The sequence below is a fragment of the Leuciscus leuciscus genome (genome assembly GCF_965113295.1).
Source record: "Leuciscus leuciscus genome assembly, chromosome: 2".
Classification (NCBI taxonomy): Eukaryota; Metazoa; Chordata; class Actinopteri; order Cypriniformes; family Leuciscidae; genus Leuciscus; species Leuciscus leuciscus.
In genome coordinates, this window is record NC_138726.1 from 39908718 (window position 1) to 39924034 (window position 15317).

The window sequence follows — 15317 nt, forward strand, 5'->3', positions numbered from 1 at the left end:
AAAAAAGACACCTACATCTTGGATGCCCTTGAGGTAAGCTAAAACATAACAAAATTTAATTTCAAAGTGAACTATCCCTTTAAAGGACAAGTTCGGTATTTTACACTTAAAGCCCTGTTTACAGATCGTATCTGATGAAATAGAATGGTTAAGATAAAAATTTGGACACATGCTGCTGTCCCGAGAATTTTAGGTTTATTTCGCTTCCACTTAATAGGACGTGCTGTGAGACCGCAGCACCTTTACGGTATTACTCCGCCGCTTCTTCTTCTGCTTCTTCTGTGTATTCAATGAAATGCCCGTGGTTTGCTTGCAATTGGCAAAGGTGCATTATCGCCACCAACTGGGCTGGAGTGTCTATTATTCAAGCTCTCAACGGAAGAATCACGGGTGTGACGCGTTTGGCAAAATAGGTCCACAAAAGCAAAATAAACCTAAAATTCTCGGGACAGGAGCATGTGTCCAAATTTTTATCTTAACCGTTCTATTTCATCAGATACGATCTGTAAACAGGGCTTTAAGTGTAAAATACCGAACTTGTCCTTTAAAGGCACTTAAGTTGATTCCATTCCTTGAGCACCTTGGAGGCTCTAATTGAAATCCCAGTTCTGTCAGTACTTTAAAACAGCTCAGCATCAAAGAGCCAATGATAAAACCAATAATACAGCAGAATCGGCACCAGAACATCCGTGAAGTTGTAATAATCTGGTTTGTGAGGTCACTCGGGCCACAGAATTACCATTAGACTCGAATTAACGTGGAACAGGAGGGAACCAGACGACTTGAGGCCTCACCCTTGATTGAATTCAGACTTAATGCAGACCATTTTCTGACTGACAAAATTATTTCTCCCCCCATTATTATATCTACCTTCTGCAGTATCTGCCAGGATCCAAATGTAAAAGTGAGCAACATTTCCCTAGACGCAGCTTTTCAGCAGTTGCCAATCATCCTTCATGCCCTTCTCTAAAAGAGGACACAGACAAGGGAAGTCAAAGTCAGACACAGTGATGATAGCTGTTTTTTGGAAAACTGTGAGAAGAGATTTCAACCTCAGCCGGTCTCAGATACATACACAGAGAGATTATAGTGAGTTTAAAGTGAATATATGTATTGTGAATTAAATTATTTATTTATAACATGTCATACTAAATGGCTGCTGGCTTGCTCAGATAATGACTAGTAGCCATAAAAGGTTTGTATTAATAGCTTATTCATATAAAAAAAAAATTATAAGCATTTTAATCATTTTAACAGAAATTTCTTACATTAAAATATTAATAATTTTACTGTGAAATCAGTGTAGGTCATAGACGGAGGGTGAACCAACTCTAGGGTAAGGCTAGATGTGATTCCTCCATAAATACACATTTAAATAGGATATCATAAAATAGTTACATGTTGCCTATATCAACAACCTATACATCCCAGCATAAAAGCTCTTGTTATTAAAGTGGTTATGTTCACAAACCACTATAATTTGAACAGGCAAGCATTTGCGTGATTTAGCATGGCAGTCAGTTCTAATAATAAATAGCCTATTGCCTTACCCTTACCTAATTCAGCAAAACATATGTTTTCTTCAAATTCTGAACAGATTATCACCTAGAAAGCGTACATAAAAGCACTTCCTTAATCACTAAGCTGTCACTCATCCTAATTCATTGCGATCTCACAAAGTTCTGCTAATCGATTAAGCTGACTGTACAAGTAAATATCAAAATGGACAAAAACACCCTGGCGTTTTGAGTGGTGAAGGGATTGTAACTTAAACACGTCTGATTGGCCATTGCGTTCAAGAAACCATCAGATATGTTTGTCATTTTCTACATTGCTCAGCGCTGCAAATTTTTTTTGTAAATTATAAAAATCTATTTATATTAGTTTTGACGCTATCAAGAGCACAATCACCAAATCTGTTTATGTTTATCAGTTCATGATCAGTTTATGAGAGTATTCGCGAGAGTGCAGCTTGTGCATGCACTGAACAAAACTCTTGATTACTAATCATAACGCCTCTGATTGGCCATTGCATTCATAAACTCAACAGAGTTGTGTGTGATTGGTTATAGTGCGCAATGCAGTAAAGTGCATAACAAGTATAATGCAACATGAGCAGATCTAAATTGAATGACCTGTGGCCAAGCCTTCCACACGCTCCGCCTATGGTCATGACATTTTTAGTACTAATGTAACAAATGACTATAAAAATATAGGTAACTTTATTTTACAGTGTCCTTGTTACATGTTACATGTACTTACCATAGTAATTACAGTAAATTATGCATAATTACATGCAACTCTCAACCAAATCCTAATCCTACCCTAACCCTATAGTAAGTACATGTAGTTGCTTAATATTACTAAGTACTTAAATATATAATTACACTGTAACAATGACACCTTAAAATAAAGTGTAACCAAAATATATTATTCCATGCCATATTGTGCCACATTGTGGAATAATAGTGTAAATCTTTTTTATTTTTTAAAACACCTGAGGGGGTTAGGTTGAATTTTCATTAATAGTATAATAGTGGGGATTTTCTAGTATTGTATAGTGGGGATTTGCATAGTCCATTACTTCTGGGGTAAAGATGGGACTTTGTACTAGCCGAAAAGTGCCATTAATTCTCTCACTATTAGGATAGAATGCCTCATATCATCCCAGTCCAAAACCCCATCCATTATCTTTACATTACTAACCTTAAATAAGTGACATTTGCCCTTGTAAGAATAGTACTGAACCACTGGGGTTTGAACTTCTGTGTTAAGCCCATTATGGAGCAATGGCGGTGTTTTACTCCCCAGGTATTTAGGTTGTTCCATTCCACTTCTTTCATTAGGAGTGGGTAATGTAAAGGCACTAGTAATCCCATTTCAAAGTTACATGTCTGTTTGCAGAAACTGTCTTGAAGTGTTTAAACATAGCCGAAGAGTTTAGCCTAAGTTACGGGATGTTTCTCAGGGTGCTGTCTTGTCACAGCTGTCTTTCATAGTTTTCACCACTTCTGTTGCTGGAATGCATATAAACAGTGATGTGACATTGTAGAACACCATCTGCCTCATCTGTTTCCATTTTTGGTTCCCAGACTTTGTCAACAAGATCCTTGGAATTCTAGATGTGATGTATTTGATTGTACTGTTGCAGCTGAAATGCACCATGTACAGTTTAATATAGAGGCTATTGGCCAAAGCAGGGTCCTTCTTTGTGTATTTAAGGGAGTCCATAAAGGCATGCAGTGGCTTCCCGAGGGTAAAACTAATAATGTTCAGACGATGGACTTTTTTTTCCTGCTTCTGCTGCAGTATAGACAGTCTTCTTATTATTTTATTATTTTTTCTTCTTCTGGTAGCTGTTAGTGGAGTCTTCTTTTAGTTTTGCTAGTTTGTAGCTTTGTTACTTTGAAATAATAATCTATCTATGTATAATAGATATTATATGTATACTGTATGTATATGTATAATATTTAGCACATTTGTGTATCTGTCAGTAGGCTGGTGATGTTTGGTTCCTTCTTGTCTTAAATGGTTGAAAGTGGATGTGTTGGTTATGAAAAACAAGTTGTTGTTTTTTGTAGAATTGTCTTCACTTCATCCTCTGGTAATATTTAAATGGGTGATAGGTTTCTCATCCATTATTGTTAAAGATTTAACACGGTCCGGAGGCCTGTTCCATAAAATGCTAAAGCGGTTCCATAAAGGACAATTTAAGTTCATGCAATCCCACTAATTTGACCCAGGTTCAATGAGCCAAGATAATTTGCCCTAAAGGTCGATCATTGATCAAAATGATCCACCATGGCAAACAGCATAAATATTTTGTGTGGTTTAATGCATTTGAGACGTGGTGTAGTGCATAACTTCCCAGGTATATTCTCCATCTATAATGTTAGAAGGTCATGCAAATATTTCCTTTTTGTTGTCATTTGGTTTCATTTTCATTGTGTTCAGTTCATGTTTTACCTGTCTTTGTTATGTAGGTAGGTTCTTCTTTTTTCTCAGTTTCCCGCTACTAGATTGTTTCTATGATTACTCATTAATTCCCTAATTTGCTTCACCTGTGATTATCCAATTACCTTTGTTCTCTCCAAGTATTCATATGCCAGTTTCAGGTCTTATATTTTTTTTAATCTTCTGCTTATTTCTGTATTCTGAGTTATTTTGGTTTGCTAATAAAGACTGTGGGAATTTATCATCTTTGTCGTACCTGCTAGCCAGCATCTCATCATTCCATGACAGACTGAGTATGAGTTATGTCCATGTACTGGCAAGGATCAACAGTGCTTATCTTCAGTTGTTAACCATTCAAGAGAAACAGAGCAAAAGGTTGCTGGCATGACACATAGCCTTTTTTTTGTGTTTTGCTCTATGACCACAGAGAAGATTTCAGGCTTAAGATTTGACATCTTAATTTGGAGTCATCATGACTCAAGCCTCAAGCTTTACAAAGACAACTTTTCTATTTAATCTGACAAAACCATACCTCTCTAAACTTCTACCAATCTATACTATAGGCCAGACAGCCAACAGCTCTAGACTTTGTAAAAAGCAAGGGAGTTTGTAAAGGTTAGTTGAACCTCACAGAGAACAATGAGTCTCAAATTGATCAGTTGTGTCTGTGTTTCCTTACTCTCACTTCCCTGCAATCCAGTGCAAAACCAGATTCAGAAATGTCTTTATGCATGACCAAATACTGGTATGAATTCACAAACACTGTCATAACTGTAGACTAAATTACAAGCAAAATTTAATTTTCTGTGGCTGACATGAAAGAGAGAGCATTTTCTGCACCTAATATACAGTAGGCTTATTGTTCAAACTCTGGGGTAAAGAAATGTATGTTTATTCAGAAAGGATGCATTACATTGACTAAAAGTAAAGTAAAGACAGAATTCAGTTAAAAAAAATGTATTTCTGTTAAATGTTGTTCTTTTGACGTTTCTATTTATCAAAGAATCCTGTGGGGAAAGTATCGTGATTTTCATAAAAATATTAATTAGCACAACTGTTTTTTAACACTGATAATAATAAGAAATGTTAATTGAGCACCCAAACAGCATATTAGAATGATTTCTGAAGGATCATATGACACTGAAGACTGGGGCACGTTCAAGCTTAAACCAGTGCGCAACGTTTTGCTACAGTTTCCGGGTTGAACGACATGTTTCGAGAAGGGTCTGGCTGCAGACTGTGGGCGACTGGAGCTCCACTCTCAAACAGGAAATACGTGAACTCCACTTGGAAAATTTGCGGGGTTTTCCATTCCACATAAAGTTTGCAGTGGGGAAATATCAGCGAGTTTTGTGTTTAATTTTCTCCCCCTCTATTCAGGTATTCTAATGATTTTTTTAAATATAATGTTATATAATGTTTGTAGAGTGTGCAGATGTGAGTATTATATCGATTGCTTGTTAATTTAAATGTTTTAAAGTTCTTTAGTTCAGCATGAACGCAGAGCTCCATTTTGAGCATAAATGGCGCGAGACCACAGAACATTTTAGTATTAAGTGTGTGGTACGTATGTTTGTATTTATTGTTTCATTCTTAATAAAACTATTGACAGTTAAATATTTTTCATTTATTGTCTGAATTGTGTAACTTTCATTGTGTTTTGATATTGAACAGGTGTAAGTTAGTGATTTGGAAAAGACTTTCAGAGAGACACTGTCAAAGGTACAGAAAGCCGTACACCAGTGTTAATTTTGACAGCAAATTTTGATTTAGTTTTAGTCATAGTCTTTTGACTAAAATGCTATTTAGTTTTAGTCATATTTTAGTCATCTGAATTGTTTTAGTTTTAGTCTACACTGTAAAAATAAAAGGTGCCTGGAGGAACCTTTTGGGGTTCTTCACTTTGCCACACCGGCGGAACAGTCTGTAGATCCTCTAGGCACCGTTTAAAAAGGGGCGGTTCTCTGAGGAACCACACAGGTTTCCTGAGGAACTCTTACATAAGGCACTGTGTGGAACCACTGTGGGTGCCTCCAGGAACCAAATTTCAATTTTATTTTATTTCAGGGTTTATACAGAGATTCTTAAATTGAATTTACTACCTTTTTACTACCTATTTTACTACCATCACAATATTTTTACTACCAACACGGCTTCAAACTTCAATTGTAGCAGTGTTAAGTGTTAAGTAAAGTGACAAGTAAAGACATGAAATATCTTTCCAAAATGAATTAATAACATATTTAATCACAATTTAATGAGGCAATTATAACTTAATTTCAACACTGGGAGGGAGAGATAGAGAACCAGAGAGAGCGAGAAAGAGAAAGTCAGGAGAGGTTCTGTAGGTGTATGTGAGTGTGCATGTGTGTTAGGGCAAGTGAGTGAGCTACATTCAAGTAAGAGGGAACTCTACCATAGGACTTGGATTAATCAAGATATCACAACAGGCCTTGGTCCATAGGATTTACTCAATATGTCAAAGAGTAACAATTACATAAAAATTAGAAGACAGACTGGACCTTTAGAATGAACAGCTACACAATGTGTAATAATAAAGTGCAATTGTACACTATAATAACAGTATTTCATTAATAAACAAATAACTTCAACACTAGACACAAGCCGAGCACTGTCCAACTCACAACTTTTTTTAGTGAGGGCCAAATACAGAAAAATAAACAAAGGGCCGGGCCACACACTAGAGGTGACATATTGACACAATACACAATACTGTATTTTTACAACCTGGCTATAAAACGCTATAAATCCATCCATATTTTTTTCCAAAACGCTATAAATCCATCCATATTTTTTCCCAAAACGCTATAAATCCATCCATATTTTTTTCCAAAACGCTATAAATCAATCCATATTTTTTTTTCAAAATGCTATTAATCCATCCAGATTTTTTTCAAAACGCTATAAAACCATCCAGATTTTTTTCCAAAACGCTATAAATCCATCCATATTTTTTTCCAAAACGCTATAAATCCATCCAGATTTTTTTCCAAAACGCTATTAATCCATCCAGATTTATTTTTTCAAAACGCTATAAATCCATCCAGATTTTTTTCAAAACGCTATTAATCCATCCAGATTTTTTTCAAAACGCTATAAATACATCCAGATTTTTTTCCAAAACGCTATTAATCCATCCAGATTTTTTTTCAAAAGCTATAAATATATTTTTTCCCCAAAAATTGTCTTGTTAAAAAGTATTTTGTCTTTTATTTCGTGTTTGCATTTGAGGAAAAAAACATGTTATGTAGCCTAACCGTTCGTTCTCCATTAAGGATGCTTTTAAAACTTAAAACTTAAGACATCAAACAGAAAACACAAAGCCTCTCTTTGAAACGAATTTCGTTTTGTATTAATTTTATCTTAATTTTAATCCATGTTTCATTATTTTGTATAATCACAACACGTTCAGACATGAACCGAAACTCAGCGTATAGGTAGCCTATAGGCTACTCGCCTCACAGACCTAAACAAATTAGAAATATCCTATATCTATTATCTACAGAAAGCTTGAAATTTCTACTTTTAAACAGAACCATTCAAAACTAAATAAAAGTAGGCTATAGGCTAATCCGTAAGAAATGCATTTTTCTCCGGCGCGTTCACTACTGCGAAGATCGCGGGTCAGTGTCAACTTCATCTTTGCAGCTGACACAGAAACACTTGTTTATTAATAAACAATTAAAATGTCATAATATATTTTTTTACAGCGTTTAGGTGCCGTTTATATGAACGCGTCACCACTGCATGAGAGAGAGAGAGAGAGAGAGAGAGACACACACACACAGACACACACACACACGCAAGGTCTCTCCCTCTCTGCCGTGCGCTCGCTACACGGTTTGCATGCGCGCTTTTGCTCGCTCGCTCGCTCTAGATTCGCAGGAGATTTTAACTAATTTCCAGGCATCATAACATTACAAACGGCAATTGTAATATTTTTTTATTACTATTTTGGTATGATGAACATTCACCCGCCAGTGTGGCGGATAGCCTTTTGAGATTTACTCGCCAAACGGAAAATCTAACCGGAAAATTTACTACCTCGTCAGATGACGTTTACTACTTTTTACTGGCCTTAATTTGGCATAATTTAATTTACTACCTTTTACTACCTTTTACAACCCCGCGGAAACCCTGTTATTTGTATTAAATTAATTTCATGTTGTTACTATGGTTACCACCATTAACTTCTATTATAATAAACAAACTGAACCAAATACAAAATAAGAATTGTTTATTACATATTTTAGATCCATTTTAATACACTTCCATGCACTTGAAAAAAAAAAGCTAGTAATAGATTAATATCAATGAATACACACACACACACACAAAATAGTATAATACATAAGTAACATGAATAATCAACCATGTGTATACAATAGGCTACACAAGAAAAGACATCTCAACAAAATGCATGGAAAACACATGTTCCATGTAATAAATCAATGTAAAAAATTACAATTTTGACTAATTAAAAATGTCCATCTTCACTTAATTTTAAAACATGTGTTTCAGTCCGCTTGTTAAGTCTGACGTCACTGTTTCCAAGTCCAAAAGCTCTATCAGATGCCAAAAACAAACAACAAACAGTGCTAATATACACTCATTGTGCTGTAATATTCCTGGAAATTAGGATCCTAACCTTTATCTCTATTCCGAAATCTCAGATGGTTAGTTATTCAGCTATTTTGAATCATAAAATGTTGAAGTCTGGGATGCCGTGAGACTGGAGACTGAAATGTACACTATGCCTTTTGAAAAGCTTAAATGTGTGACTTGAATCAACAGTTCCCATAAATGGTTGTTGAGTATTCTCAATATCTAGAAACAAGATAGAGAAAGTAGAAGTAGAGGCTTCGACCCGGAAACAGTATTCCTTATGTCACAACAAGCAGAAAACATTTTCCATTTTAACAGAGTTAAGGTGCAGTAAAATGATCTGTTGTTCTGTGAATGTTCACTGGTGAAGAATCCACACGATCAGCAATTTTGTCTTTTTGCCTGTGTAATTTCACGGAATTCACAAATGTGATGCACCTTTACTCGCTGCAACATAAAATGCAATCAATTATAAAATCTTCACAAGGGACACGTGAGGTACTTAACGAGTTAGAAAAGTGAAAAGGTGCATCAGCTTCATTTTCTGTTTGCTTTTCCTCTTTTCTGGTGGATGGTCCAGGCACTTCAGTGATTTTCAGGTCTACAGGAGGATTTTTATTCTTGATCAAACTTGTATTTCAGCTTACCGAGATCCCTGCAAAGTACAAAATTTACTGTTAGTAAGGTTATTAAAGTTATTAAATAATTTCCTCAGCCTTGTGACGTTCCAAACCTGTTTGACTTTCTGTCTGTGGAACCCGAAAGCAGATCTCAGGCATAATGCAACCCGTCACCATTCAATATCACTGCATGAAACACAAGCATACATTTTTTTTGTAATTCATTCAAACTATTCTTATGTACACTTGTCTAGTTCAATTCAATGCAACAATTTATGTAAAAAATAGTTAAGCTCCAAAAATGTCCCAGAAAAGATCCTAAAAATAGTCAATGAGTTCACAACTCATGTGTTATGGGTTGTGTTGTAAGTCTTCTGAAGTCATAGGCTATAATAGCTTTTTCCTTTTTTTTTTGTCGAAACAGACTAAACTTTAAGTTATAATTCAGGGTTCAAATGTCTTATATTCAAATGCATATGATTAAGGTATAGCCTATAAAAAATGCATAGCATTATTAGCTCCAAACCTGTGATATTATTTTTCTGAGTAACATGAATGAGATTTGAGAGCATGAGGGAAGATTTTCAGAGAATAACTTATTAAAAAAGTACACAGTCAAACAATACAATTTCACACAGAGAAAGTTCATAGTAATAAAGTACTTGCATGTGGTGTATAGGTAACTTACTGTAATTCAATGTTGCCTCTGAAATGTTCAGATTATTTTAGAAATGTACTGGTTGTTCTGGGGAAACAAAAGAACAAAGCTGATTATTCACAACATCATATTTATTGACCAGTAAATGGCTTTAAAATGGTATTTGAGAGAATGAGGGCACCTGTAGTAAGTAAAGTTAGGCTAAACAAAAACAGACCAAACTATATTAACCTGCTTTTGTTATTCATAACAAACGCCAATGACGACAGCAGGAATCAGCTACATTAGTTAGGCTATCTCAGCAATTTGAAGACACAGTTTTACAGAATATGTTGAATTGAATGACTAAATCAATCTAAGACAATAAGTCAATAATTTCCATTTGTTCATTAACTTACGTTAGATCAACGTAGTTAGCATCGCGGCTAAAACCTTCATACCAGATACTGTGCAATAAACGAGTGGTAAACACTGTAAAAAAGTAGTAATGTATAATCAATTTAGTTTATATATATGTGTGTTTGAATAGTGAGTTGACTCTGTATTTATATTTATTTGGCGAGTTTACAAACCTTGTAACGGAGAGCCGATCAAACGGCGGAAGCTTTGATGAGAGGACGGAGCCGTTACCCGATGACGTCGATCAGATGAGCTTTGTTGCGCGCGAGCAGCGCGAGGATCACTGAAGCGACCATACATCTCTATGGAAGCGACGACAGCAGAGGAATACGCTGATTTCACGCAGCCGTTATTTTGAAATCGAAAGCGAGGCTCCGGTGGGAAGAAAACCGGAAGTGTCGCCTTTAATCACAGGTGAGTCGTGAATGCGATGGCGTATTGTTGTGTTTAATGATGTTGTGTCAATTCTAAAAATGTACATACATTTCTTTCATACTTTAGACTATATACAGTGAAATTCATTTTTAAATAAAATAATTTTTTTATATATAATTCAGAATGTAAAAAAAGAAGCAGGAATGAACTATATACATATCCTATATTGAATATTAACATCCAATAGTGTAAATCGCGGCAGCAGCTTCAGGTTGGTAATCCAAGGCATTGTTGTTTATCTTTACTTCCGGGGTTCTTCCCACCGGAGCCTCACTTTCGATTTCAAAATGGCGGCTGCGTGAAATCAGCGTATAGCAGCAGTTTCGTGACAGAATAAAACTTTTCTCCTCCTAGTTCTTCTTCAAATAATAATTTATGAAGTAGTAGGTAAAAATTATTATTTTATTACTATTATTTATTCAATAATAATGAATGAATTCTTCTTATTAATATTATTATAATTTAGTGTTGTTGTTTAAGGTTTAAATTAATCAACAAAATAGGCCTATAGATACTAAATAAATGTAAGCTACCCAGGTGAAAAAGACGTAGGCTACTGTTAAATATATTAAAAATGCATTAAAGTATATTTGTATTGTAGGCCTACTAAAAACACACTCAAGTACATTTTTAATAGTACTTCTTTTTTCACCTGGGTATGTAGGCTATACTGAATCAAACTTAAGTAGCCTATAATAATAATAATAGGATAATAATATTCTCATTCTGGCCTCACAGAACCATTGGGTTCCTCCAGATGCTGGCTTTAACATAAGAGATCTTCCAGGAACCACTTAAATGTTAAAAGATCTTCCAATAACCCTTTTATCGCATTCAAGTTCCTCTATTTTCCCCCAAAGCACTTCGAGGTCTCATGGTAATGAAAAGGTGACTCCAGAACCTCTGAACTAAATACAAAGTGCTTAAAGGATCCCATAAGTTCCAGCAAGAACCTCAAAGAATGTCAATGCTCCTCCAGTAACCCTACTATAGGAGAAAGAGCTTTGAGGCACTTAAATTACATTTTGAAGTTCCTTGAGTATCCGACAGGATATTTGAGGCTCCTTTAGTTTTTACAGTGTAGTTTTAGTCGACGAAATGCAATAAGATTTTAGTCGACTAAATCTACAGTAGATTTAGTCGACTAAAATATAATGGGTTTCAATTTAAATGCATTTATTTAGAATTTCTCAACAATTTCCAAACCCATATACTCCCGGAGAAAACATATATTAACCTGCTAATATGAATGATTTTAAAGTTTGAACGTGCAATACAGATACAGATTTAACTACTGTAACTTAAAAAATATCTTAAAATTAAATAAAACCACTTTTCCTAAAGTAGAAGACAGTCTTTTTTTCAATGAATGATATATGAATTCTTTATAACTACTTGCTTGCATACATCATTCTCTATTCTTTCAAGCAGACATATTTATTTGTATGAATTAAATATAATTAATCCTTATTAAAGCTATTAACGAGCAGTGAATGCTTTTCTCTTTTTCTTTTGTTGCTTGATCAATATTAAGGACACAGACCGCATTAGGTTTATTACCCACTGTCACTTTAAGACATCGGATCATGTCCAATGACATGCGGATCCAATGCACTGCCACTGATGCACATAGATACACTCACAACTGTTTAAGACATAACCGACATAATTTACGTGAATACTCTCCAAAACGGACATTTAGACATAATATTTGTGTGTATTTGTCCATTCAGACACGAAAGAAAGCTAAATTCTGTACTCGCGCGCTGTATAGGCTAGGTGTCTGTGAATTAGAGATGCTCGGTTTGCGGTTACAGCCGCGGACTCCGCGGATAAACCGCGGATCGGGCGGATGACGTGACGAAAAATAATATTTTAATTAAATTCGGGCGGGTGGGGGGCGGTTGAACCAATCCAATGAAAAATATATGTATACACCAATCAGCGGATGGCGGGCGGGTGCGGTTTTGAAAATTGGTCAAAAACGTTGGTGCGGATGGATGGCGGACGGATGATGAGTTTTGTGATGCGGTTGCGGATGAAATAATAGCCCATCCGCGCATCTCTACTGTGAATGGCTGCACGCTTCGGGTCGGGTGTGTGCGCACAGAAAACCGTACCGAATATAGCTCTTTTTTTTTGCGTCGTCACTCTTATTCAGATCTTCATGTCTGCTCTACTCATTCTCCCAGACGTTTACATTTTTTTACGTTTTATGAGACATGCAGGGCATGCCAACTCGTGAGCCGCTGGGTAGATCACGTTACAGTACAATTGTGCGCATCTACCACAAATGCAGGACATCAGACTGGATCGCTTCCCAAATCGTCACTATCTAACATTTTCGTCATAGTTTTTTGTCATTCAAAACTAGTTTTTATTTAGTTATCGTGTCCAGGGCCGGCCCTGACCAATTTGCTGCCCTAGGCAAGATTTTACCTGGCGCCCCATGCATCACAGCCCATTTCACCCCGTCATTGTGTTCATGATTTAGCATATATATATATAGGCCTATATACAAACACACACACACACACACACACACACACACACACACACACACACACACACACACACACACACACACACACACACACACATTACAGCCTAAACACAAATACCAAGAGCATTACATAGCATTCAAGTCAAGTCCCCATTATCTTTTATAGCACGATTTACAATAAAGATTTAATGTGAACTTTGCTATTTTGAATAAACCTGTAAATAAATATCATTACTATGCCATAAAATGTACAGGCCAAAAGTTTGGAAACATTACTATTTTTAATGTTTTTGAAAGAAATTTCTTCTGCTCATCAAGCCTGCATTTATTTGATCAAAAATACAGAATTTTTTTTTATATTGTGATATATTATTACAATTTAAAATAATTGGTTTTCAATTTAATATACTTTAAATTATCATTTATTTCTGTGATGCAAAGCTGAATTTTCAGCATCATTACTCCAGTCTTCAGTGTCACATGTGACATCCGGTCTATCACATGATCCTTTAGAAATCATTCTAATATTCTGATTTATTATCAAAGTTGGAAACAGTTCTGCTGCTTAATATTTTTTCATAACCTGTGATACTTTTTTAGGATACTTTGATAAATAAATAGTAAAATAGTTTTTTTAAATGTTTTAAAAATAGAAATCGTTTGTAACAACAATATACACTACTGGTCAGTAATTTGGGGTCATTTTTTTGTTGTTGTTGTTGTTGTTGAAATAAATCAATACTTTTATTCAGCAAGGATGTGTTAAATTGATAAAAAGTGATCGTAAAGATGATTTATATAATTAGAAAATATTTTTATTTTATTTTAAATAAATGCAGTTCTTTTTAACCTTTTATTCATCAAATATATTAGGCAGCAGAACTGTTTCCAACACTCATAATAAATCAGAATATTAGAATGATTTCTAAAGGATCTGACACTGAAGACTGGAGTAATGATGCTGAAAATTCAGCTTTGCATCACAGAAATAAATGATAATTTAAAGTGTAATAAATTGAAAACCACAACTGCACAACTGTAGAGTAAAACATTAATAAAAAAGTGATAATAAAAAATGCGTCTTAAAACTGACATGATTGTTACAAAACCACACAGTCTGGGGACTCTGGAGAACTCAGAACAACTGCTAACATTAAGTTTAAGGTAAAAATAACTGCCATGAAATTATAGTATCTTACTCCTATGCCATAAATTGTTCATTCACTACATCACTTTACCTCTGTCTTTATCCCCTTTTATCCTCTTCTCTTCTTTTTGGCACTGTATCTATCGCAGACTATGCTCATTTATAATGTGTCATGTAAATTCGGCCTTCCGTCACAATCAGGAAACTTTCACCGCGTCTAGAACTGGCGCGAGCTGCCAGGCCCGTTTCTACGAGCTGTGTGTTAACAAAAGCAGTGCTGTCTACATTGGATGCGGAGTCGCGCACGCTACACAACAAATTACCAACAACTGATCGCGCGCGCGCTCTGTTTCTGACGCACTTCAAGCACTCGATGGGCGGGGGACGATTGGTGAGCCGGACTTTTTTTTTTTTTTTTTTTTTTGGTAGTATTTCGAATTAATGGTTTTAAAATAGTATTATATATATATATAAAAAAAAAAATGTAAAAAATAATAATAAAATAAATCACTCGTTCACTCATTCTGGCGCCCCTATGGATGAGTGGCGCCCCTAGCATTTGCCTATACCGCCTATGCCGCGGGCCGGCCCTGATCGTGTCGTTTTCGTCTGTGAAAAAATGTCGTTGACGAAAATAATGACGAAAATTATTCGTCAACGAAATTAACACTGCCGTACACCTTCTCTAGGTGCAGCCCCCTATGCAGCCAGCTTTACAAGGACTGTGGGGCTGGCTACCAGGGAAATGGACAACGTGGAGTGCTTTTGGGGTTTTACTCCTCTGATGACAACCCGGGATTGCTTTTTAGACTATGGAGGTCTTGAACAGTGAAGTCTGTGTGCGCACAATGTGTCTTTGATGTAACAATTTGTCACTTGCAGTTCAGTGTGTTGTAAAAATAGTTTTTCTTTCTTTCTTTCTTTCTTTCTTTCTTTCTTTCTTTCTTTCTTTCTTTCTTTCTTTCTTTCTTTCTT

General features: G+C 35.5%; 1 long non-coding RNA gene across 1 annotated transcript; it reads right to left on the minus strand.

The window, feature by feature from the left end:
- Window positions 1-8968: 8968 nt before the first annotated feature.
- On the minus strand, window positions 8969-10502 carry LOC309493513. The gene is made up of 3 exons (XR_014203958.1): window positions 10431-10502; window positions 9889-10329; window positions 8969-9386 (listed from the first exon to the last, which is right to left on the minus strand). It is a non-coding gene; the product is annotated as an uncharacterized lncRNA (long non-coding RNA).
- Window positions 10503-15317: the final 4815 nt, after the last annotated feature.